Source organism: Hemiscyllium ocellatum, unplaced genomic scaffold, assembly GCF_020745735.1.
Source record: "Hemiscyllium ocellatum isolate sHemOce1 unplaced genomic scaffold, sHemOce1.pat.X.cur. scaffold_1522_pat_ctg1, whole genome shotgun sequence".
Taxonomy (NCBI): Eukaryota; Metazoa; Chordata; class Chondrichthyes; order Orectolobiformes; family Hemiscylliidae; genus Hemiscyllium; species Hemiscyllium ocellatum.
This window is the reverse complement of record NW_026867798.1, coordinates 17,428-42,611: the sequence shown is the minus strand read 5'-3', so window position 1 is coordinate 42,611 and position 25,184 is coordinate 17,428. Positions and strand designations below refer to the sequence as shown.

Below are 25,184 nucleotides of genomic sequence, written 5' to 3'. Positions count from 1 at the left end.
GCCCATGCCGAGATCAGCCTGGTGGTGAGCTGCTCTCTCGAACCGCTGCAGTCCAAGTGCTGTCGGTAGCCCCGCGATGCTGTTTGGGCGGGGATTCCCGATTTTGACCCGGTAACACCGGAGGAACAAGGACATATTTGCAATTCAGGACAGCGAGTGCCTCGGCGGGGGGGGAGAACTTGCGAATGGTGGTGTTCCCGTGGATCTGCTGCCGTCATCCTTCGAGGCTGCGTTGGCCATGGGTTTGCAAGGTGCTGCCTGAGGAATTCTGGTGAATCTTGTAGATGCCGGGGGAATGAATGACCCTGCCGCCGCCGCTGTCCCCGATCACCGGGAGAAACCTCTCTGCAGTCGACCTGACGTGCGGTGGCTCCGGCCCGTGCCATCTGATTGGTCGTCAGCGCGACCTACGCGGCTACGTAACAGATGGACAGAAAAGCACGGGGGAAAGCACAGCGACTGCTGCAGAGTGATCTTCCGGTCTGGTTGGATATCTTGGAAGGAAGGTAGACGGTAAGGGAATAAAGGAACTTTGAATATCATCAAACTGATGGAAAGGATAGTCGGCAAATATGACCTCCACCGTTGGAGTATTAATGTGCTATCGCTTCTCGGCCTTTTGGCTTGGAATATGTGTAGTTTCTGTTCTTATCAGTTTAATCGCTGATATCTCCCGAAGGTGGGAGTGTTTGTATTAAATGGATTTTTGGAGCAGGGAGATGGCTTAAGGGCTTGCTCTGTCCTCTCCATGTATCAGCCTGGTATTGCAGTGTTTCCAGGAATGGTGCACCCAACGCTTACCCAAGTTCAAAAGCAGGTGAATGCAATGTGAATCTCTTGCCTTTGCTAGTTTGCCGTGTTGATGGCAGTCAGTGATTGTTGCATCTATTGTCTTTTCAGTTGCAGGAAACTATCGTCTTTTGTTACGGGTTTTCTGTCTTATGAACCTGCTCTGCAGTTACCTGATGAAGGTGCAGCACGCTGAAAGCCAGGACAGGGGTAACCCCAACGTGCTACAGGGAACATTCTGGAACCAGGGGCCTGCCAGGAAGGTAACTTGCCAATTTGAATGAATGGATTTGCCCTTGTCTGCCGTTTTGGGCTTCTGCGGTCGTTCTTGGAACGTATCCCACCGATGGTACGGCGGTGGCGGGGGGTGGGGTGACTGCTGTAATTTCAAAGAACCCCGTTGGGCTGAAACCTGGTGTTGTGGGATTTTTAACACAGTCAAATCAGGTTGTGGGATCCCATGACTCAGCCAATGTCAAATGGCTATCAGATCAGCCCCCACAGCCCCTTCCCAACCCCCCCGCCCCTCCCCCCCCACCCCCGAGGCAACAAATTTATCCTAATATTTTCTTGAACAAGGAAGAAATGTCTTTAGTCTGTTTCCTGAATAGAGTGAAACCCCATCTCTGTTTGTTTCTTCGCAAACTACTGTACGGAAGCGACCTGCTTTAGTAGCTACGTCTGTACGTAAAGATTATTCACGCAGACGATCGCCCAAGGCTGGAACTGGCTTCAGCTCCCTGGTGCCACCAGGCAGCCGTACTAACCACTGATCCACTGTGCCACCCGTACGATTTGGAACGATTTGTCATCATTTGCGGTGCAAGTAGCGAAACAGTTGTCAGTTTGTCAACTGGGTCGGATTATAATGTTGTCAGCGATCTGCAGCAATGTGAACGGAGATGTCGAATCGAGCTGCTGGTGGTGATGAGGCGCGCTTGCAGCGTGACATGTTTACACGGGGAGATCAGCTCCCTCCCCATTCTCCACAGAGAGTCGGATACAAGTAGAGAGGATATTGAAAGTGGACGATAAAGAAAGGGTGCACGGACGTAATTCGCTTTTCGCAACTTTTCGGATTGATGCGGAATGCCGAGGAGCGAATCCTGTACGTGAGGGAAACGATGATTGGCATTTATGGGCAAGCTACACCAACACAAGGGGAGGCAATGAATAGGATCTTTCCGTCAAGGCCAACATTTCTCGCCCATGCCGAGATCAGCCTGGTGGTGAGCTGCTCTCTCGAACCGCTGCAGTCCAAGTGCTGTCGGTAGCCCGCGATGCTGTTTGGGCGGGGATTGCCGATTTTGACCCGGTAACACCGGAGGAACAAGGACATATTTGCAATTCAGGACAGCGAGTGCCTCGGCGGGGGGGAGAACTTGCGAATGGTGGTGTTCCCGTGGATCTGCTGCCGTCATCCTTCGAGGCTGCGTTGGCCATGGGTTTGCAAGGTGCTGCCTGAGGAATTCTGGTGAATCTTGTAGATGCCGGGGGAATGAATGACCCTGCCGCCGCCGCTGTCCCCGATCACCGGGAGAAACCTCTCTGCAGTCGACCTGACGTGCGGTGGCTCCGGCCCGTGCCATCTGATTGGTCGTCAGCGCGACCTACGCGGCTACGTAACAGATGGACAGAAAAGCACGGGGAAAGCACAGCGACTGCTGCAGAGTGATCTTCCGGTCTGGTTGGATATCTTGGAAGGAAGGTAGACGGTAAGGGAATAAAGGAACTTTGAATATCATCAAACTGATGGAAAGGATAGTCGGCAAATATGACCTCCACCGTTGGAGTATTAATGTGCTATCGCTTCTCGGCCTTTTGGCTTGGAATATGTGTAGTTTCTGTTCTTATCAGTTTAATCGCTGATATCTCCCGAAGGTGGGAGTGTTTGTATTAAATGGATTTTTGGAGCAGGGAGATGGCTTAAGGGCTTGCTCTGTCCTCTCCATGTATCAGCCTGGTATTGCAGTGTTTCCAGGAATGGTGCACCCAACGCTTACCCAAGTTCAAAAGCAGGTGAATGCAATGTGAATCTCTTGCCTTTGCTAGTTTGCCGTGTTGATGGCAGTCAGTGATTGTTGCATCTATTGTCTTTTCAGTTGCAGGAAACTATCGTCTTTTGTTACGGGTTTTCTGTCTTATGAACCTGCTCTGCAGTTACCTGATGAAGGTGCAGCACGCTGAAAGCCAGGACAGGGGTAACCCCAACGTGCTACAGGGAACATTCTGGAACCAGGGGCCTGCCAGGAAGGTAACTTGCCAATTTGAATGAATGGATTTGCCCTTGTCTGCCGTTTTGGGCTTCTGCGGTCGTTCTTGGAACGTATCCCACCGATGGTACGGCGGTGGCGGGGGGTGGGGTGACTGCTGTAATTTCAAAGAACCCCGTTGGGCTGAAACCTGGTGTTGTGGGATTTTTAACACAGTCAAATCAGGTTGTGGGATCCCATGACTCAGCCATGTCAAATGGCTATCAGATCAGCCCCCACAGCCCCTTCCCAACCCCCCCGCCTCCCCCCCCACCCCCGAGGCAACAAATTTATCCTAATATTTTCTTGAACAAGGAAGAAATGTCTTTAGTCTGTTTCCTGAATAGAGTGAAACCCCCATCTCTGTTTGTTTCTTCGCAACTACTGTACGGAAGCGACCTGCTTTAGTAGCTACGTCTGTACGTAAAGATTATTCACGCAGACGATCGCCCAAGGCTGGAACTGGCTTCAGCTCCCTGGTGCCACCAGGCAGCCGTACTAACCACTGATCCACTGTGCCACCCGTACGATTTGGAACGATTTGTCATCATTTGCGGTGCAAGTAGCGAAACAGTTGTCAGTTTGTCAACTGGGTCGGATTATAATGTTGTCAGCGATCTGCAGCAATGTGAACGGAGATGTCGAATCGAGCTGCTGGTGGTGATGAGGCGCGCTTGCAGCGTGACATGTTTACACGGGGAGATCAGCTCCCTCCCCATTCTCCACAGAGAGTCGGATACAAGTAGAGAGGATATTGAAAGTGGACGATAAAGAAAGGGTGCACGGACGTAATTCGCTTTTCGCAACTTTTCGGATTGATGCGGAATGCCGAGGAGCGAATCCTGTACGTGAGGGAAACGATGATTGGCATTTATGGGCAAGCTACACCAACACAAGGGAGGCAATGAATAGGATCTTTCCGTCAAGGCCAACATTTCTCGCCCATGCCGAGATCAGCCTGGTGGTGAGCTGCTCTCTCGAACCGCTGCAGTCCAAGTGCTGTCGGTAGCCCCGCGATGCTGTTTGGGCGGGGATTCCCGATTTTGACCCGGTAACACCGGAGGAACAAGGACATATTTGCAATTCAGGACAGCGAGTGCCTCGGGGGGGGGGAGAACTTGCGAATGGTGGTGTTCCCGTGGATCTGCTGCCGTCATCCTTCGAGGCTGCGTTGGCCATGGGTTTGCAAGGTGCTGCCTGAGGAATTCTGGTGAATCTTGTAGATGCCGGGGGAATGAATGACCCTGCCGCCGCCGCTGTCCCCGATCACCGGGAGAAACCTCTCTGCAGTCGACCTGACGTGCGGTGGCTCCGGCCCGTGCCATCTGATTGGTCGTCAGCGCGACCTACGCGGCTACGTAACAGATGGACAGAAAAGCACGGGGAAAGCACAGCGACTGCTGCAGAGTGATCTTCCGGTCTGGTTGGATATCTTGGAAGGAAGGTAGACGGTAAGGGAATAAAGGAACTTTGAATATCATCAAACTGATGGAAAGGATAGTCGGCAAATATGACCTCCACCGTTGGAGTATTAATGTGCTATCGCTTCTCGGCCTTTTGGCTTGGAATATGTGTAGTTTCTGTTCTTATCAGTTTAATCGCTGATATCTCCCGAAGGTGGGAGTGTTTGTATTAAATGGATTTTTGGAGCAGGGAGATGGCTTAAGGGCTTGCTCTGTCCTCTCCATGTATCAGCCTGGTATTGCAGTGTTTCCAGGAATGGTGCACCCAACGCTTACCCAAGTTCAAAAGCAGGTGAATGCAATGTGAATCTCTTGCCTTTGCTAGTTTGCCGTGTTGATGGCAGTCAGTGATTGTTGCATCTATTGTCTTTTCAGTTGCAGGAAACTATCGTCTTTTGTTACGGGTTTTCTGTCTTATGAACCTGCTCTGCAGTTACCTGATGAAGGTGCAGCACGCTGAAAGCCAGGACAGGGGTAACCCCAACGTGCTACAGGGAACATTCTGGAACCAGGGGCCTGCCAGGAAGGTAACTTGCCAATTTGAATGAATGGATTTGCCCTTGTCTGCCGTTTTGGGCTTCTGCGGTCGTTCTTGGAACGTATCCCACCGATGGTACGGCGGTGGCGGGGGGTGGGGTGACTGCTGTAATTTCAAAGAACCCCGTTGGGCTGAAACCTGGTGTTGTGGGATTTTTAACACAGTCAAATCAGGTTGTGGGATCCCATGACTCAGCCAATGTCAAATGGCTATCAGATCAGCCCCCACAGCCCCTTCCCAACCCCCCCCCCTCCCCCCCCACCCCCGAGGCAACAAATTTATCCTAATATTTTCTTGAACAAGGAAGAAATGTCTTTAGTCTGTTTCCTGAATAGAGTGAAACCCCCATCTCTGTTTGTTTCTTCGCAAACTACTGTACGGAAGCGACCTGCTTTAGTAGCTACGTCTGTACGTAAAGATTATTCACGCAGACGATCGCCCAAGGCTGGAACTGGCTTCAGCTCCCTGGTGCCACCAGGCAGCCGTACTAACCACTGATCCACTGTGCCACCCGTACGATTTGGAACGATTTGTCATCATTTGCGGTGCAAGTAGCGAAACAGTTGTCAGTTTGTCAACTGGGTCGGATTATAATGTTGTCAGCGATCTGCAGCAATGTGAACGGAGATGTCGAATCGAGCTGCTGGTGGTGATGAGGCGCGCTTGCAGCGTGACATGTTTACACGGGGAGATCAGCTCCCTCCCCATTCTCCACAGAGAGTCGGATACAAGTAGAGAGGATATTGAAAGTGGACGATAAAGAAAGGGTGCACGGACGTAATTCGCTTTTCGCAACTTTTCGGATTGATGCGGAATGCCGAGGAGCGAATCCTGTACGTGAGGGAAACGATGATTGGCATTTATGGGCAAGCTACACCAACACAAGGGGAGGCAATGAATAGGATCTTTCCGTCAAGGCCAACATTTCTCGCCCATGCCGAGATCAGCCTGGTGGTGAGCTGCTCTCTCGAACCGCTGCAGTCCAAGTGCTGTCGGTAGCCCCGCGATGCTGTTTGGGCGGGGATTCCCGATTTTGACCCGGTAACACCGGAGGAACAAGGACATATTTGCAATTCAGGACAGCGAGTGCCTCGGCGGGGGGGAGAACTTGCGAATGGTGGTGTTCCCGTGGATCTGCTGCCGTCATCCTTCGAGGCTGCGTTGGCCATGGGTTTGCAAGGTGCTGCCTGAGGAATTCTGGTGAATCTTGTAGATGCCGGGGGAATGAATGACCCTGCCGCCGCCGCTGTCCCCGATCACCGGGAGAAACCTCTCTGCAGTCGACCTGACGTGCGGTGGCTCCGGCCCGTGCCATCTGATTGGTCGTCAGCGCGACCTACGCGGCTACGTAACAGATGGACAGAAAAGCACGGGGAAAGCACAGCGACTGCTGCAGAGTGATCTTCCGGTCTGGTTGGATATCTTGGAAGGAAGGTAGACGGTAAGGGAATAAAGGAACTTTGAATATCATCAAACTGATGGAAAGGATAGTCGGCAAATATGACCTCCACCGTTGGAGTATTAATGTGCTATCGCTTCTCGGCCTTTTGGCTTGGAATATGTGTAGTTTCTGTTCTTATCAGTTTTAATCGCTGATATCTCCCGAAGGTGGGAGTGTTTGTATTAAATGGATTTTTGGAGCAGGGAGATGGCTTAAGGGCTTGCTCTGTCCTCTCCATGTATCAGCCTGGTATTGCAGTGTTTCCAGGAATGGTGCACCCAACGCTTACCCAAGTTCAAAAGCAGGTGAATGCAATGTGAATCTCTTGCCTTTGCTAGTTTGCCGTGTTGATGGCAGTCAGTGATTGTTGCATCTATTGTCTTTTCAGTTGCAGGAAACTATCGTCTTTTGTTACGGGTTTTCTGTCTTATGAACCTGCTCTGCAGTTACCTGATGAAGGTGCAGCACGCTGAAAGCCAGGACAGGGGTAACCCAACGTGCTACAGGGAACATTCTGGAACCAGGGGCCTGCCAGGAAGGTAACTTGCCAATTTGAATGAATGGATTTGCCCTTGTCTGCCGTTTTGGGCTTCTGCGGTCGTTCTTGGAACGTATCCCACCGATGGTACGGCGGTGGCGGGGGGTGGGGTGACTGCTGTAATTTCAAAGAACCCCGTTGGGCTGAAACCTGGTGTTGTGGGATTTTTAACACAGTCAAATCAGGTTGTGGGATCCATGACTCAGCCAATGTCAAATGGCTATCAGATCAGCCCACAGCCCCTTCCCAACCCCCCGCCCCCTCCCCCCCCACCCCGAGGCAACAAATTTATCCTAATATTTTCTTGAACAAGAAAGAAATGTCTTTAGTCTGTTTCCTGAATAGAGTGAAACCCCCATCTCTGTTTGTTTCTTCGCAAACTACTGTACGGAAGCGACCTGCTTTAGTAGCTACGTCTGTACGTAAAGATTATTCACGCAGACGATCGCCCAAGGCTGGAACTGGCTTCAGCTCCCTGGTGCCACCAGGCAGCCGTACTAACCACTGATCCACTGTGCCACCCGTACGATTTGGAACGATTTGTCATCATTTGCGGTGCAAGTAGCGAAACAGTTGTCAGTTTGTCAACTGGGTCGGATTATAATGTTGTCAGCGATCTGCAGCAATGTGAACGGAGATGTCGAATCGAGCTGCTGGTGGTGATGAGGCGCGCTTGCAGCGTGACATGTTTACACGGGGAGATCAGCTCCCTCCCCATTCTCCACAGAGAGTCGGATACAAGTAGAGAGGATATTGAAAGTGGACGATAAAGAAAGGGTGCACGGACGTAATTCGCTTTTCGCAACTTTTCGGATTGATGCGGAATGCCGAGGAGCGAATCCTGTACGTGAGGGAAACGATGATTGGCATTTATGGGCAAGCTACACCAACACAAGGGGAGGCAATGAATAGGATCTTTCCGTCAAGGCCAACATTTCTCGCCCATGCCGAGATCAGCCTGGTGGTGAGCTGCTCTCTCGAACCGCTGCAGTCCAAGTGCTGTCGGTAGCCCCGCGATGCTGTTTGGGCGGGGATTCCCGATTTTGACCCGGTAACACCGGAGGAACAAGGACATATTTGCAATTCAGGACAGCGAGTGCCTCGGCGGGGGGGGAGAACTTGCGAATGGTGGTGTTCCCGTGGATCTGCTGCCGTCATCCTTCGAGGCTGCGTTGGCCATGGGTTTGCAAGGTGCTGCCTGAGGAATTCTGGTGAATCTTGTAGATGCCGGGGGAATGAATGACCCTGCCGCCGCCGCTGTCCCCGATCACCGGGAGAAACCTCTCTGCAGTCGACCTGACGTGCGGTGGCTCCGGCCCGTGCCATCTGATTGGTCGTCAGCGCGACCTACGCGGCTACGTAACAGATGGACAGAAAAGCACGGGGAAAGCACAGCGACTGCTGCAGAGTGATCTTCCGGTCTGGTTGGATATCTTGGAAGGAAGGTAGACGGTAAGGGAATAAAGGAACTTTGAATATCATCAAACTGATGGAAAGGATAGTCGGCAAATATGACCTCCACCGTTGGAGTATTAATGTGCTATCGCTTCTCGGCCTTTTGGCTTGGAATATGTGTAGTTTCTGTTCTTATCAGTTTAATCGCTGATATCTCCCGAAGGTGGGAGTGTTTGTATTAAATGGATTTTTGGAGCAGGGAGATGGCTTAAGGGCTTGCTCTGTCCTCTCCATGTATCAGCCTGGTATTGCAGTGTTTCCAGGAATGGTGCACCCAACGCTTACCCAAGTTCAAAAGCAGGTGAATGCAATGTGAATCTCTTGCCTTTGCTAGTTTGCCGTGTTGATGGCAGTCAGTGATTGTTGCATCTATTGTCTTTTCAGTTGCAGGAAACTATCGTCTTTTGTTACGGGTTTTCTGTCTTATGAACCTGCTCTGCAGTTACCTGATGAAGGTGCAGCACGCTGAAAGCCAGGACAGGGGTAACCCCAACGTGCTACAGGGAACATTCTGGAACCAGGGGCCTGCCAGGAAGGTAACTTGCCAATTTGAATGAATGGATTTGCCCTTGTCTGCCGTTTTGGGCTTCTGCGGTCGTTCTTGGAACGTATCCCACCGATGGTACGGCGGTGGCGGGGGGTGGGGTGACTGCTGTAATTTCAAAGAACCCCGTTGGGCTGAAACCTGGTGTTGTGGGATTTTTAACACAGTCAAATCAGGTTGTGGGATCCCATGACTCAGCCAATGTCAAATGGCTATCAGATCAGCCCCACAGCCCCTTCCCAACCCCCCCCGCCTCCCCCCCCACCCCGAGGCAACAAATTTATCCTAATATTTTCTTGAACAAGGAAGAAATGTCTTTAGTCTGTTTCCTGAATAGAGTGAAACCCCCATCTCTGTTTGTTTCTTCGCAAACTACTGTACGGAAGCGACCTGCTTTAGTAGCTACGTCTGTACGTAAAGATTATTCACGCAGACGATCGCCCAAGGCTGGAACTGGCTTCAGCTCCCTGGTGCCACCAGGCAGCCGTACTAACCACTGATCCACTGTGCCACCCGTACGATTTGGAACGATTTGTCATCATTTGCGGTGCAAGTAGCGAAACAGTTGTCAGTTTGTCAACTGGGTCGGATTATAATGTTGTCAGCGATCTGCAGCAATGTGAACGGAGATGTCGAATCGAGCTGCTGGTGGTGATGAGGCGCGCTTGCAGCGTGACATGTTTACACGGGGAGATCAGCTCCCTCCCCATTCTCCACAGAGAGTCGGATACAAGTAGAGAGGATATTGAAAGTGGACGATAAAGAAAGGGTGCACGGACGTAATTCGCTTTTCGCAACTTTTCGGATTGATGCGGAATGCCGAGGAGCGAATCCTGTACGTGAGGGAAACGATGATTGGCATTTATGGGCAAGCTACACCAACACAAGGGGAGGCAATGAATAGGATCTTTCCGTCAAGGCCAACATTTCTCGCCCATGCCGAGATCAGCCTGGTGGTGAGCTGCTCTCTCGAACCGCTGCAGTCCAAGTGCTGTCGGTAGCCCCGCGATGCTGTTTGGGCGGGGATTCCCGATTTTGACCCGGTAACACCGGAGGAACAAGGACATATTTGCAATTCAGGACAGCGAGTGCCTCGGCGGGGGGGGGGAGAACTTGCGAATGGTGGTGTTCCCGTGGATCTGCTGCCGTCATCCTTCGAGGCTGCGTTGGCCATGGGTTTGCAAGGTGCTGCCTGAGGAATTCTGGTGAATCTTGTAGATGCCGGGGGAATGAATGACCCTGCCGCCGCCGCTGTCCCCGATCACCGGGAGAAACCTCTCTGCAGTCGACCTGACGTGCGGTGGCTCCGGCCCGTGCCATCTGATTGGTCGTCAGCGCGACCTACGCGGCTACGTAACAGATGGACAGAAAAGCACGGGGAAAGCACAGCGACTGCTGCAGAGTGATCTTCCGGTCTGGTTGGATATCTTGGAAGGAAGGTAGACGGTAAGGTAATAAAGGAACTTTGAATATCATCAAACTGATGGAAAGGATAGTCGGCAAATATGACCTCCACCGTTGGAGTATTAATGTGCTATCGCTTCTCGGCCTTTGGCTTGGAATATGTGTAGTTTCTGTTCTTATCAGTTTAATCGCTGATATCTCCCGAAGGTGGGAGTGTTTGTATTAAATGGATTTTTGGAGCAGGGAGATGGCTTAAGGGCTTGCTCTGTCCTCTCCATGTATCAGCCTGGTATTGCAGTGTTTCCAGGAATGGTGCACCCAACGCTTACCCAAGTTCAAAAGCAGGTGAATGCAATGTGAATCTCTTGCCTTTGCTAGTTTGCCGTGTTGATGGCAGTCAGTGATTGTTGCATCTATTGTCTTTTCAGTTGCAGGAAACTATCGTCTTTTGTTACGGGTTTTCTGTCTTATGAACCTGCTCTGCAGTTACCTGATGAAGGTGCAGCACGCTGAAAGCCAGGACAGGGTAACCCCAACGTGCTACAGGGAACATTCTGGAACCAGGGGCCTGCCAGGAAGGTAACTTGCCAATTTGAATGAATGGATTTGCCCTTGTCTGCCGTTTTGGGCTTCTGCGGTCGTTCTTGGAACGTATCCCACCGATGGTACGGCGGTGGCGGGGGGTGGGGGTGACTGCTGTAATTTCAAAGAACCCCGTTGGGCTGAAACCTGGTGTTGTGGGATTTTTAACACAGTCAAATCAGGTTGTGGGATCCATGACTCAGCCAATGTCAAATGGCTATCAGATCAGCCCCACAGCCCCTTCCCAACCCCCCGCCTCCCCCCCCACCCCGAGGCAACAAATTTATCCTAATATTTTCTTGAACAAGAAAGAAATGTCTTTAGTCTGTTTCCTGAATAGAGTGAAACCCCATCTCTGTTTGTTTCTTCGCAAACTACTGTACGGAAGCGACCTGCTTTAGTAGCTACGTCTGTACGTAAAGATTATTCACGCAGACGATCGCCCAAGGCTGGAACTGGCTTCAGCTCCCTGGTGCCACCAGGCAGCCGTACTAACCACTGATCCACTGTGCCACCCGTACGATTTGGAACGATTTGTCATCATTTGCGGTGCAAGTAGCGAAACAGTTGTCAGTTTGTCAACTGGGTCGGATTATAATGTTGTCAGCGATCTGCAGCAATGTGAACGGAGATGTCGAATCGAGCTGCTGGTGGTGATGAGGCGCGCTTGCAGCGTGACATGTTTACACGGGGAGATCAGCTCCCTCCCCATTCTCCACAGAGAGTCGGATACAAGTAGAGAGGATATTGAAAGTGGACGATAAAGAAAGGGTGCACGGACGTAATTCGCTTTTCGCAACTTTTCGGATTGATGCGGAATGCCGAGGAGCGAATCCTGTACGTGAGGGAAACGATGATTGGCATTTATGGGCAAGCTACACCAACACAAGGGGAGGCAATGAATAGGATCTTTCCGTCAAGGCCAACATTTCTCGCCCATGCCGAGATCAGCCTGGTGGTGAGCTGCTCTCTCGAACCGCTGCAGTCCAAGTGCTGTCGGTAGCCCCGCGATGCTGTTTGGGCGGGGATACCCGATTTTGACCCGGTAACACCGGAGGAACAAGGACATATTTGCAATTCAGGACAGCGAGTGCCTCGGCGGGGGGGAGAACTTGCGAATGGTGGTGTTCCCGTGGATCTGCTGCCGTCATCCTTCGAGGCTGCGTTGGCCATGGGTTTGCAAGGTGCTGCCTGAGGAATTCTGGTGAATCTTGTAGATGCCGGGGGAATGAATGACCCTGCCGCCGCCGCTGTCCCCGATCACCGGGAGAAACCTCTCTGCAGTCGACCTGACGTGCGGTGGCTCCGGCCCGTGCCATCTGATTGGTCGTCAGCGCGACCTACGCGGCTACGTAACAGATGGACAGAAAAGCACGGGGAAAGCACAGCGACTGCTGCAGAGTGATCTTCCGGTCTGGTTGGATATCTTGGAAGGAAGGTAGACGGTAAGGGAATAAAGGAACTTTGATATCATCAAACTGATGGAAAGGATAGTCGGCAAATATGACCTCCACCGTTGGAGTATTAATGTGCTATCGCTTCTCGGCCTTTTGGCTTGGAATATGTGTAGTTTCTGTTCTTATCAGTTTAATCGCTGATATCTCCCGAAGGTGGGAGTGTTTGTATTAAATGGATTTTTGGAGCAGGGAGATGGCTTAAGGGCTTGCTCTGTCCTCTCCATGTATCAGCCTGGTATTGCAGTGTTTCCAGGAATGGTGCACCCAACGCTTACCCAAGTTCAAAAGCAGGTGAATGCAATGTGAATCTCTTGCCTTTGCTAGTTTGCCGTGTTGATGGCAGTCAGTGATTGTTGCATCTATTGTCTTTTCAGTTGCAGGAAACTATCGTCTTTTGTTACGGGTTTTCTGTCTTATGAACCTGCTCTGCAGTTACCTGATGAAGGTGCAGCACGCTGAAAGCCAGGACAGGGGTAACCCCAACGTGCTACAGGAACATTCTGGAACCAGGGCCTGCCAGGAAGGTAACTTGCCAATTTGAATGAATGGATTTGCCCTTGTCTGCCGTTTTGGGCTTCTGCGGTCGTTCTTGGAACGTATCCCACCGATGGTACGGCGGTGGCGGGGGGTGGGGTGACTGCTGTAATTTCAAAGAACCCCGTTGGGCTGAAACCTGGTGTTGTGGGATTTTTAACACAGTCAAATCAGGTTGTGGGATCCCATGACTCAGCCAATGTCAAATGGCTATCAGATCAGCCCCCACAGCCCCTTCCCAACCCCCCCGCCTCCCCCCCCACCCCGAGGCAACAAATTTATCCTAATATTTTCTTGAACAAGGAAGAAATGTCTTTAGTCTGTTTCCTGAATAGAGTGAAAACCCCATCTCTGTTTGTTTCTTCGCAAACTACTGTACGGAAGCGACCTGCTTTAGTAGCTACGACTGTACGTAAAGATTATTAACGCAGACGATCGCCCAAGGCTGGAACTGGCTTCAGCTCCCTGGTGCCACCAGGCAGCCGTACTAACCACTGATCCACTGTGCCACCCGTACGATTTGGAACGATTTGTCATCATTTGCGGTGCAAGTAGCGAAACAGTTGTCAGTTTGTCAACTGGGTCGGATTATAATGTTGTCAGCGATCTGCAGCAATGTGAACGGAGATGTCGAATCGAGCTGCTGGTGGTGATGAGGCGCGCTTGCAGCGTGACATGTTTACACGGGGAGATCAGCTCCCTCCCCATTCTCCACAGAGAGTCGGATACAAGTAGAGAGGATATTGAAAGTGGACGATAAAGAAAGGGTGCACGGACGTAATTCGCTTTTCGCAACTTTTCGGATTGATGCGGAATGCCGAGGAGCGAATCCTGTACGTGAGGGAAACGATGATTGGCATTTATGGGCAAGCTACACCAACACAAGGGGAGGCAATGAATAGGATCTTTCCGTCAAGGCCAACATTTCTCGCCCATGCCGAGATCAGCCTGGTGGTGAGCTGCTCTCTCGAACCGCTGCAGTCCAAGTGCTGTCGGTAGCCCCGCGATGCTGTTTGGGCGGGGATTCCCGATTTTGACCCGGTAACACCGGAGGAACAAGGACATATTTGCAATTCAGGACAGCGAGTGCCTCGGCGGGGGGAGAACTTGCGAATGGTGGTGTTCCCGTGGATCTGCTGCCGTCATCCTTCGAGGCTGCGTTGGCCATGGTTTGCAAGGTGCTGCCTGAGGAATTCTGGTGAATCTTGTAGATGCCGGGGGAATGAATGACCCTGCCGCCGCCGCTGTCCCCGATCACCGGGAGAAACCTCTCTGCAGTCGACCTGACGTGCGGTGGCTCCGGCCCGTGCCATCTGATTGGTCGTCAGCGCGACCTACGCGGCTACGTAACAGATGGACAGAAAAGCACGGGGAAAGCACAGCGACTGCTGCAGAGTGATCTTCCGGTCTGGTTGGATATCTTGGAAGGAAGGTAGACGGTAAGGGAATAAAGGAACTTTGAATATCATCAAACTGATGGAAAGGATAGTCGGCAAATATGACCTCCACCGTTGAGTATTAATGTGCTATCGCTTCTCGGCCTTTTGGCTTGGAATATGTGTAGTTTCTGTTCTTATCAGTTTAATCGCTGATATCTCCCGAAGGTGGGGAGTGTTTGTATTAAATGGATTTTTGAGCAGGGAGATGGCTTAAGGGCTTGCTCTGTCCTCTCCATGTATCAGCCTGGTATTGCAGTGTTTCCAGGAATGGTGCACCCAACGCTTACCCAAGTTCAAAAGCAGGTGAATGCAATGTGAATCTCTTGCCTTTGCTAGTTTGCCGTGTTGATGGCAGTCAGTGATTGTTGCATCTATTGTCTTTTCAGTTGCAGGAAACTATCGTCTTTTGTTACGGGTTTTCTGTCTTATGAACCTGCTCTGCAGTTACCTGATGAAGGTGCAGCACGCTGAAAGCCAGGACAGGGGTAACCCCAACGTGCTACAGGGAACATTCTGGAACCAGGGGCCTGCCAGGAAGGTAACTTGCCAATTTGAATGAATGGATTTGCCCTTGTCTGCCGTTTTGGGCTTCTGCGGTCGTTCTTGGAACGTATCCCACCGATGGTACGGCGGTGGCGGGGGGTGGGGTGACTGCTGTAATTTCAAAGAACCCCGTTGGGCTGAAACCTGGTGTTGTGGGATTTTTAACACAGTCAAATCAGGTTGTGGGATCCCATGACTCAGCCAATGTCAAATGGCTATCAGATCAGCCCCCACAGCCCCTTCCCAACCCCCCGCCTCCCCCCCCACCCCCGAGGCAACAAATTTATCCTAATATTTTCTTGAACAAGGAAGAAATGTCTTTAGTCTGTTTCCTGAATAGAGTGAAACCCCCATCTCTGTTTGTTTCTTCGCAAACTACTGTACGGAAGCGACCTGCTTTAGTAGCTACGTCTGTACGTAAAGATTATTCACGCAGACGATCGCCCAAGGCTGGAACTGGCTTCAGCTCCCTGGTGCCACAGGCAGCCGTACTAACCACTGATCCACTGTGCCACCCGTACGATTTGGAACGATTTGTCATCATTTGCGGTGCAAGTAGCGAAACAGTTGTCAGTTTGTCAACTGGGTCGGATTATAATGTTGTCAGCGATCTGCAGCAATGTGAACGGAGATGTCGAATCGAGCTGCTGGTGGTGATGAGGCGCGCTTGCAGCGTGACATGTTTACACGGGGAGATCAGCTCCCTCCCCATTCTCCACAGAGAGTCGGATACAAGTAGAGAGGATATTGAAAGTGGACGATAAAGAAAGGGTGCACGGACGTAATTCGCTTTTCGCAACTTTTCGGATTGATGCGGAATGCCGAGGAGCGAATCCTGTACGTGAGGGGAAACGATGATTGGCATTTATGGGCAAGCTACACCAACACAAGGGGAGGCAATGAATAGGATCTTTCCGTCAAGGCCAACATTTCTCGCCCATGCCGAGATCAGCCTGGTGGTGAGCTGCTCTCTCGAACCGCTGCAGTCCAAGTGCTGTCGGTAGCCCCGCGATGCTGTTTGGGCGGGGATTCCCGATTTTGACCCGGTAACACCGGAGGAACAAGGACATATTTGCAATTCAGGACAGCGAGTGCCTCGGCGGGGGGGGGAGAACTTGCGAATGGTGGTGTTCCCGTGGATCTGCTGCCGTCATCCTTCGAGGCTGCGTTGGCCATGGGTTTGCAAGGTGCTGCCTGAGGAATTCTGGTGAATCTTGTAGATGCCGGGGGAATGAATGACCCTGCCGCCGCCGCTGTCCCCGATCACCGGGAGAAACCTCTCTGCAGTCGACCTGACGTGCGGTGGCTCCGGCCCGTGCCATCTGATTGGTCGTCAGCGCGACCTACGCGGCTACGTAACAGATGGACAGAAAAGCACGGGGAAAGCACAGCGACTGCTGCAGAGTGATCTTCCGGTCTGGTTGGATATCTTGGAAGGAAGGTAGACGGTAAGGGAATAAAGGAACTTTGAATATCATCAAACTGATGGAAAGGATAGTCGGCAAATATGACCTCCACCGTTGGAGTATTAATGTGCTATCGCTTCTCGGCCTTTTGGCTTGGAATATGTGTAGTTTCTGTTCTTATCAGTTTAATCGCTGATATCTCCCGAAGGTGGGAGTGTTTGTATAAATGGATTTTTGGAGCAGGGAGATGGCTTAAGGGCTTGCTCTGTCCTCTCCATGTATCAGCCTGGTATTGCAGTGTTTCCAGGAATGGTGCACCCAACGCTTACCCAAGTTCAAAAGCAGGTGAATGCAATGTGAATCTCTTGCCTTTGCTAGTTTGCCGTGTTGATGGCAGTCAGTGATTGTTGCATCTATTGTCTTTTCAGTTGCAGGAAACTATCGTCTTTTGTTACGGGTTTTCTGTCTTATGAACCTGCTCTGCAGTTACCTGATGAAGGTGCAGCACGCTGAAAGCCAGGACAGGGGTAACCCCAACGTGCTACAGGGAACATTCTGGAACCAGGGCCTGCCAGGAAGGTAACTTGCCAATTTGAATGAATGGATTTGCCCTTGTCTGCCGTTTTGGGCTTCTGCGGTCGTTCTTGGAACGTATCCCACCGATGGTACGGCGGTGGCGGGGGGTGGGGTGACTGCTGTAATTTCAAAGAACCCCGTTGGGCTGAAACCTGGTGTTGTGGGATTTTTAACACAGTCAAATCAGGTTGTGGGATCCCATGACTCAGCCAATGTCAAATGGCTATCAGATCAGCCCCCACAGCCCCTTCCCAACCCCCCCGCCTCCCCCCCCACCCCGAGGCAACAAATTTATCCTAATATTTTCTTGAACAAGAAAGAAATGTCTTTAGTCTGTTTCCTGAATAGAGTGAAACCCCCATCTCTGTTTGTTTCTTCGCAAACTACTGTACGGAAGCGACCTGCTTTAGTAGCTACGTCTGTACGTAAAGATTATTCACGCAGACGATCGCCCAAGGCTGGAACTGGCTTCAGCTCCCTGGTGCCACCAGGCAGCCGTACTAACCACTGATCCACTGTGCCACCCGTACGATTTGGAACGATTTGTCATCATTTGCGGTGCAAGTAGCGAAACAGTTGTCAGTTTGTCAACTGGGTCGGATTATAATGTTGTCAGCGATCTGCAGCAATGTGAACGGAGATGTCGAATCGAGCTGCTGGTGGTGATGAGGCGCGCTTGCAGCGTGACATGTTTACACGGGGAGATCAGCTCCCTCCCCATTCTCACAGAGAGTCGGATACAAGTAGAGAGGATATTGAAAGTGGACGATAAAGAAAGGGTGCACGGACGTAATTCGCTTTTCGCAACTTTTCGGATTGATGCGGAATGCCGAGGAGCGAATCCTGTACGTGAGGGAAACGATGATTGGCATTTATGGGCAAGCTACACCAACACAAGGGGAGGCAATGAATAGGATCTTTCCGTCAAGGCCAACATTTCTCGCCCATGCCGAGATCAGCCTGGTGTGAGCTGCTCTCTCGAACCGCTGCAGTCCAAGTGCTGTCGGTAGCCCCGCGATGCTGTTTGGGTGGGGATTCCCGATTTTGACCCGGTAACACCGGAGGAACAAGGACATATTTGCAATTCAGGACAGCGAGTGCCTCGGCGGGGGGGGAGAACTTGCGAATGGTGGTGTTCCCGTGGATCTGCTGCCGTCATCCTTCGAGGCTGCGTTGGCCATGGGTTTGCAAGGTGCTGCCTGAGGAATTCTGGTGAATCTTGTAGATGCCGGGGGAATGAATGACCCTGCCGCCGCCGCTGTCCCGATCACCGGGAGAAACCTCTCTGCAGTCGACCTGACGTGCGGTGGCTCCGGCCCGTGCCATCTGATTGGTCGTCAGCGCGACCTACGCGGCTACGTAACAGATGGACAGAAAAGCACGGGGAAAGCACAGCGACTGCTGCAGAGTGATCTTCCGGTCTGGTTGGATATCTTGGAAGGAAGGTAGACGGTAAGGGAATAAAGGAACTTTGAATATCATCAAACTGATGGAAAGGATAGTCGGCAAATATGACCTCCACCGTTGGAGTATTAATGTGCTATCGCTTCTCGGCCTTTTGGCTTGGAATATGTGTAGTTTCTGTTCTTATCAGTTTAATCGCTGATATCTCCCGAAGGTGGGAGTGTTTGTATTAAATGGATTTTTGGAGCAGGGAGATGGCTTAAGGGCTTGCTCTGTCCTCTCCATGTATCAGCCTGGTATTGCAGTGTTTCCAGGAATGGTGCACCCAACGCTTACCCAAGTTCAAAAGCAGGTGAATGCAATGTGAATCTCTTGCCTTTGCTAGTTTGCCGTGTTGATGGCAGTCAGTGATTGTTGCATCTATTGTCTTTTCAGTTGCAGGAAACTATCGTCTTTTGTTACGGGTTTTCTGTCTTATGAACCTGCTCTGCAGTTACCTGATGAAGGTGCAGCACGCTGAAAGCCAGGACAGGGGTAACCCCAACGTGCTACAGGGAACATTCTGGAACCAGGGGCCTGCCAGGAAGGTAACTTGCCAATTTGAATGAATGGATTTGCCCTTGTCTGCCGTTTTGGGCTTCTGCGGTCGTTCTTGGAACGTATCCCACCGATGGTACGGCGGTGGCGGGGGGTGGGGGTGACTGCTGTAATTTCAAAGAACCCCGTTGGGCTGAAACCTGGTGTTGTGGGATTTTTAACACAGTCAAATCAGGTTGTGGGATCCATGACTCAGCCAATGTCAAATGGCTATCAGATCAGCCCCACAGCCCCTTCCCAACCCCCCCGCCTCCCCCCCACCCCCGAGGCAACAAATTTATCCTAATATTTTCTTGAACAAGGAAGAAATGTCTTTAGTCTGTTTCCTGAATAGAGTGAAACCCCCATCTCTGTTGTTTCTTCGCAAACTACTGTACGGAAGCGACCTGCTTTAGTAGCTACGTCTGTACGTAAAGATTATTCACGCAGACGATCGCCCAAGGCTGGAACTGGCTTCAGCTCCCTGGTGCCACCAGGCAGCCGTACTAACCACTGATCCACTGTGCCACCCGTACGATTTGGAACGATTTGTCATCATTTGCGGTGCAAGTAGCGAAACAGTTGTCAGTTTGTCAACTGGGTCGGATTATAATGTTGTCAGCGATCTGCAGCAATGTGAACGGAGATGTCGAATCGAGCTGCTGGTGGTGATGAGGCGCGCTTGCAGCGTGACATGTTTACACGGGAGATCAGCTCCCTCCCCATTCTCCACAGAGAGTCGGATACAAGTAGAGAGGATATTGAAAGTGGACGATAAAGAAAGGGTGCACGGACGTAATTCGCTTTTCGCAACTTTTCGGATTGATGCGGAATGCCGAGGAGCGAATCCTGTACGTGAGGGAAACGATGATTGGCATTTATGGGCAAGCTACACCAACACAAGGGGAGGCAATGAATAGGATCTTTCCGTCAAGGCCAACATTTCTCGCCCATGCCGAGATCAGCCTGGTGGTGAGCTGCTCTCTCGAACCGCTGCAGTCCAAGTGCTGTCGGTAGCCCCGCGATGCTGTTTGGGCGGGGATTCCCGATTTTGACCCGGTAACACCGGAGGAACAAGGACATATTTGCAATTCAGGACAGCGAGTGCCTCGGCGGGGGGGAGAACTTGCGAATGGTGGTGTTCCCGTGGATCTGCTGCCGTCATCCTTCGAGGCTGCGTTGGCCATGGGTTTGCAAGGTGCTGCCTGAGGAATTCTGGTGAATCTTGTAGATGCCGGGGGAATGAATGACCCTGCCGCCGCCGCTGTCCCGATCACCGGGAGAAACCTCTCTGCAGTCGACCTGACGTGCGGTGGCTCCGGCCCGTGCCATCTGATTGGTCGTCAGCGCGACCTACGCGGCTACGTAACAGATGGACAGAAAAGCACGGGGGAAAGCACAGCGACTGCTGCAGAGTGATCTTCCGGTCTGGTTGGATATCTTGGAAGGAAGGTAGACGGTAAGGGAATAAAGGAACTTTGAATATCATCAAACTGATGGAAAGGATAGTCGGCAAATATGACCTCCACCGTTGGAGTATTAATGTGCTATCGCTTCTCGGCCTTTTGGCTTGGAATATGTGTAGTTTCTGTTCTTATCAGTTTAATCGCTGATATCTCCCGAAGGTGGGAGTGTTTGTATTAAATGGATTTTTGGAGCAGGGAGATGGCTTAAGGGCTTGCTCTGTCCTCTCCATGTATCAGCCTGGTATTGCAGTGTTTCCAGGAATGGTGCACCCAACGCTTACCCAAGTTCAAAAGCAGGTGAATGCAATGTGAATCTCTTGCCTTTGCTAGTTTGCCGTGTTGATGGCAGTCAGTGATTGTTGCATCTATTGTCTTTTCAGTTGCAGGAAACTATCGTCTTTTGTTACGGGTTTTCTGTCTTATGAACCTGCTCTGCAGTTACCTGATGAAGGTGCAGCACGCTGAAAGCCAGGACAGGGGTAACCCCAACGTGCTACAGGGAACATTCTGGAACCAGGGGCCTGCCAGGAAGGTAACTTGCCAATTTGAATGAATGGATTTGCCCTTGTCTGCCGTTTTGGGCTTCTGCGGTCGTTCTTGGAACGTATCCCACCGATGGTACGGCGGTGGCGGGGGGTGGGGTGACTGCTGTAATTTCAAAGAACCCCGTTGGGCTGAAACCTGGTGTTGTGGGATTTTTAACACAGTCAAATCAGGTTGTGGGATCCCATGACTCAGCCAATGTCAAATGGCTATCAGATCAGCCCCACAGCCCCTTCCCAACCCCCCGCCTCCCCCCCCACCCCGAGGCAACAAATTTATCCTAATATTTTCTTGAACAAGAAAGAAATGTCTTTAGTCTGTTTCCTGAATAGAGTGAAACCCCCATCTCTGTTTGTTTCTTCGCAAACTACTGTACGGAAGCGACCTGCTTTAGTAGCTACGTCTGTACGTAAAGATTATTCACGCAGACGATCGCCCAAGGCTGGAACTGGCTTCAGCTCCCTGGTGCCACCAGGCAGCCGTACTAACCACTGATCCACTGTGCCACCCGTACGATTTGGAACGATTTGTCATCATTTGCGGTGCAAGTAGCGAAACAGTTGTCAGTTTGTCAACTGGGTCGGATTATAATGTTGTCAGCGATCTGCAGCAATGTGAACGGAGATGTCGAATCGAGCTGCTGGTGGTGATGAGGCGCGCTTGCAGCGTGACATGTTTACACGGGGAGATCAGCTCCCTCCCCATTCTCCACAGAGAGTCGGATACAAGTAGAGAGGATATTGAAAGTGGACGATAAAGAAAGGGTGCACGGACGTAATTCGCTTTTCGCAACTTTTCGGATTGATGCGGAATGCCGAGGAGCGAATCCTGTACGTGAGGGAAACGATGATTGGCATTTATGGGCAAGCTACACCAACACAAGGGGAGGCAATGAATAGGATCTTTCCGTCAAGGCCAACATTTCTCGCCCATGCCGAGATCAGCCTGGTGGTGAGCTGCTCTCTCGAACCGCTGCAGTCCAAGTGCTGTCGGTAGCCCGCGATGCTGTTTGGGCGGGGATTCCCGATTTTGACCCGGTAACACCGGAGGAACAAGGACATATTTGCAATTCAGGACAGCGAGTGCCTCGGCGGGGGGGAGAACTTGCGAATGTGGTGTTCCCGTGGATCTGCTGCCGTCATCCTTCGAGGCTGCGTTGGCCATGGGTTTGCAAGGTGCTGCCTGAGGAATTCTGGTGAATCTTGTAGATGCCGGGGGAATGAATGACCCTGCCGGGGGAATGAATGACCCTGCCGCCGCTGTCCCCGATCACCGGGAGAAAACCTCTCTGCAGTCGACCTGACGTGCGGTGGCTCCGGCCCGTGCCATCTGATTGGTCGTCAGCGCGACCTACGCGGCTACGTAACAGAAAAGCACGGGGAAAGCACAGCGACTGCTGCAGAGTGATCTTCCGGTCTGGTTGGATATCTTGGAAGGAAGGTAGACGGTAAGGGAATAAAGGAACTTTGAATATCATCAAACTGATGGAAAGGATAGTCGGCAAATATGACCTCCACCGTTGGAGTATTAATGTGCTATCGCTTCTCGGCCTTTTGGCTTGGAATATGTGTAGTTTCTGTTCTTATCAGTTTAATCGCTGATATCTCCCGAAGGTGGGAGTGTTTGTATTAAATGGATTTTTGGAGCAGGGAGATGGCTTAAGGGCTTGCTCTGTCCTCTCCATGTATCAGCCTGGTATTGCAGTGTTTCCAGGAATGGTGCACCCAACGCTTACCCAAGTTCAAAAGCAGGTGAATGCAATGTGAATCTCTTGCCTTTGCTAGTTTGCCGTGTTGATGGCAGTCAGTGATTGTTGCATCTATTGTCTTTTCAGTTGCAGGAAACTATCGTCTTTTGTTACGGGTTTTCTGTCTTATGAACCTGCTCTGCAGTTACCTGATGAAGGTGCAGCACGCTGAAAGCCAGGACAGGGGTAACCCCAACGTGCTACAGGGAACATTCTGGAACCAGGGCCTGCCAGGAAGGTAACTTGCCAATTTGAATGAATGGATTTGCCCTTGTCTGCCGTTTTGGGCTTCTGCGGTCGTTCTTGGAACGTATCCCACCGATGGTACGGCGGTGGCGGGGGGTGGGGTGACTGCTGTAATTTCAAAGAACCCCGTTGGGCTGAAACCTGGTGTTGTGGGATTTTTAACACAGTCAAATCAGGTTGTGGGATCCCATGACTCAGCCAATGTCAAATGGCTATCAGATCAGCCCCCACAGCCCCTTCCCAACCCCCCCGCCTCCCCCCCCACCCCGAGGCAACAAATTTATCCTAATATTTTCTTGAACAAGGAAGAAATGTCTTTAGTCTGTTTCCTGAATAGAGTGAAACCCCCATCTCTGTTTGTTTCTTCGCAAACTACTGTACGGAAGCGACCTGCTTTAGTAGCTACGTCTGTACGTAAAGATTATTCACGCAGACGATCGCCCAAGGCTGGAACTGGCTTCAGCTCCCTGGTGCCACCAGGCAGCCGTACTAACCACTGATCCACTGTGCCACCCGTACGATTTGGAACGATTTGTCATCATTTGCGGTGCAAGTAGCGAAACAGTTGTCAGTTTGTCAACTGGGTCGGATTATAATGTTGTCAGCGATCTGCAGCAATGTGAACGGAGATGTCGAATCGAGCTGCTGGTGGTGATGAGGCGCGCTTGCAGCGTGACATGTTTACACGGGAGATCAGCTCCCTCCCCATTCTCCACAGAGAGTCGGATACAAGTAGAGAGGATATTGAAAGTGGACGATAAAGAAAGGGTGCACGGACGTAATTCGCTTTTCGCAACTTTTCGGATTGATGCGGAATGCCGAGGAGCGAATCCTGTACGTGAGGGAAACGATGATTGGCATTTATGGGCAAGCTACACCAACACAAGGGGAGGCAATGAATAGGATCTTTCCGTCAAGGCCAACATTTCTCGCCCATGCCGAGATCAGCCTGGTGGTGAGCTGCTCTCTCGAACCGCTGCAGTCCAAGTGCTGTCGGTAGCCCCGCGATGCTGTTTGGGCGGGGATTCCGATTTTGACCCGGTAACACCGGAGGAACAAGGACATATTTGCAATTCAGGACAGCGAGTGCCTCGGCGGGGGGGGGGGAGAACTTGCGAATGGTGGTGTTCCCGTGGATCTGCTGCCGTCATCCTTCGAGGCTGCGTTGGCCATGGGTTTGCAAGGTGCTGCCTGAGGAATTCTGGTGAATCTTGTAGATGCCGGGGGGAATGAATGACCCTGCCGCCGCCGCTGTCCCCGATCACCGGGAGAAACCTCTCTGCAGTCGACCTGACGTGCGGTGGCTCCGCCCGTGCCATCTGATTGGTCGTCAGCGCGACCTACGCGGCTACGTAACAGATGGACAGAAAAGCACGGGGAAAGCACAGCGACTGCTGCAGAGTGATCTTCCGGTCTGGTTGGATATCTTGGAAGGAAGGTAGACGGTAAGGGAATAAAGGAACTTTGAATATCATCAAACTGATGGAAAGGATAGTCGGCAAATATGACCTCCACCGTTGGAGTATTAATGTGCTATCGCTTCTCGGCCTTTTGGCTTGGAATATGTGTAGTTTCTGTTCTTATCAGTTTAATCGCTGATATCTCCCGAAGGTGGAGTGTTTGTATTAAATGGATTTTTGGAGCAGGGAGATGGCTTAAGGGCTTGCTCTGTCCTCTCCATGTATCAGCCTGGTATTGCAGTGTTTCCAGGAATGGTGCACCCAACGCTACCCAAGTTCAAAAGCAGGTGAATGCAATGTGAATCTCTTGCCTTTGCTAGTTTGCCGTGTTGATGGCAGTCAGTGATTGTTGCATCTATTGTCTTTTCAGTTGCAGGAAACTATCGTCTTTTGTTACGGGTTTTCTGTCTTATGAACCTGCTCTGCAGTTACCTGATGAAGGTGCAGCACGCTGAAAGCCAGGACAGGGGTAACCCCAACGTGCTACAGGGAACATTCTGGAACCAGGGCCTGCCAGGAAGGTAACTTGCCAATTTGAATGAATGGATTTGCCCTTGTCTGCCGTTTTGGCTTCTGCGGTCGTTCTTGGAACGTATCCCACCGATGGTACGGCGGTGGCGGGGGGTGGGGTGACTGCTGTAATTTCAAAGAACCCCGTTGGGCTGAAACCAGGTGTTGTGGGATTTTTAACACAGTCAAATCAGGTTGTGGGATCCATGACTCAGCCAATGTCAAATGGCTATCAGATCAGCCCCACAGCCCCTTCCCAACCCCCCCGCCT

The 25,184-nt window shown here is 51.4% G+C and overlaps 13 non-coding genes across 13 annotated transcripts; all 13 read left to right on the top strand.

Moving 5' to 3' along the window:
• The first annotated feature begins 603 nt into the window (after nt 1-603).
• LOC132810080 (U2 spliceosomal RNA) lies at nt 604-795 on the top strand. The gene has a single exon (XR_009642690.1). It is a non-coding gene; the product is annotated as a U2 spliceosomal RNA (small nuclear RNA).
• Nucleotides 796-2,594: 1,799 nt separating this feature from the next.
• On the top strand, nt 2,595-2,786 carry LOC132810079 (U2 spliceosomal RNA). Its single transcript, XR_009642689.1, has one exon. It is a non-coding gene; the product is annotated as a U2 spliceosomal RNA (small nuclear RNA).
• A 1,796-nt stretch (nt 2,787-4,582) lies between these two features.
• On the top strand, nt 4,583-4,774 carry LOC132810077 (U2 spliceosomal RNA). Its single transcript, XR_009642688.1, has one exon. It is a non-coding gene; the product is annotated as a U2 spliceosomal RNA (small nuclear RNA).
• A 1,799-nt stretch (nt 4,775-6,573) lies between these two features.
• On the top strand, nt 6,574-6,766 carry LOC132810120 (U2 spliceosomal RNA). Its single transcript, XR_009642727.1, has one exon. It is a non-coding gene; the product is annotated as a U2 spliceosomal RNA (small nuclear RNA).
• A 1,797-nt stretch (nt 6,767-8,563) lies between these two features.
• LOC132810076 (U2 spliceosomal RNA) lies at nt 8,564-8,755 on the top strand. The gene has a single exon (XR_009642687.1). It is a non-coding gene; the product is annotated as a U2 spliceosomal RNA (small nuclear RNA).
• A 1,801-nt stretch (nt 8,756-10,556) lies between these two features.
• Nucleotides 10,557-10,747, top strand: LOC132810116 (U2 spliceosomal RNA). The gene has a single exon (XR_009642723.1). It is a non-coding gene; the product is annotated as a U2 spliceosomal RNA (small nuclear RNA).
• Nucleotides 10,748-12,540: 1,793 nt separating this feature from the next.
• LOC132810075 (U2 spliceosomal RNA) lies at nt 12,541-12,732 on the top strand. Its single transcript, XR_009642686.1, has one exon. It is a non-coding gene; the product is annotated as a U2 spliceosomal RNA (small nuclear RNA).
• Nucleotides 12,733-14,525: 1,793 nt separating this feature from the next.
• LOC132810118 (U2 spliceosomal RNA) lies at nt 14,526-14,717 on the top strand. Its single transcript, XR_009642725.1, has one exon. It is a non-coding gene; the product is annotated as a U2 spliceosomal RNA (small nuclear RNA).
• Nucleotides 14,718-16,517: 1,800 nt separating this feature from the next.
• On the top strand, nt 16,518-16,708 carry LOC132810101 (U2 spliceosomal RNA). Its single transcript, XR_009642709.1, has one exon. It is a non-coding gene; the product is annotated as a U2 spliceosomal RNA (small nuclear RNA).
• Nucleotides 16,709-18,503: 1,795 nt separating this feature from the next.
• On the top strand, nt 18,504-18,695 carry LOC132810123 (U2 spliceosomal RNA). Its single transcript, XR_009642729.1, has one exon. It is a non-coding gene; the product is annotated as a U2 spliceosomal RNA (small nuclear RNA).
• A 1,795-nt stretch (nt 18,696-20,490) lies between these two features.
• LOC132810110 (U2 spliceosomal RNA) lies at nt 20,491-20,682 on the top strand. Its single transcript, XR_009642718.1, has one exon. It is a non-coding gene; the product is annotated as a U2 spliceosomal RNA (small nuclear RNA).
• A 1,805-nt stretch (nt 20,683-22,487) lies between these two features.
• On the top strand, nt 22,488-22,679 carry LOC132810098 (U2 spliceosomal RNA). Its single transcript, XR_009642707.1, has one exon. It is a non-coding gene; the product is annotated as a U2 spliceosomal RNA (small nuclear RNA).
• A 1,799-nt stretch (nt 22,680-24,478) lies between these two features.
• Nucleotides 24,479-24,669, top strand: LOC132810109 (U2 spliceosomal RNA). Its single transcript, XR_009642717.1, has one exon. It is a non-coding gene; the product is annotated as a U2 spliceosomal RNA (small nuclear RNA).
• The last annotated feature ends 515 nt before the right edge of the window (nt 24,670-25,184 follow it).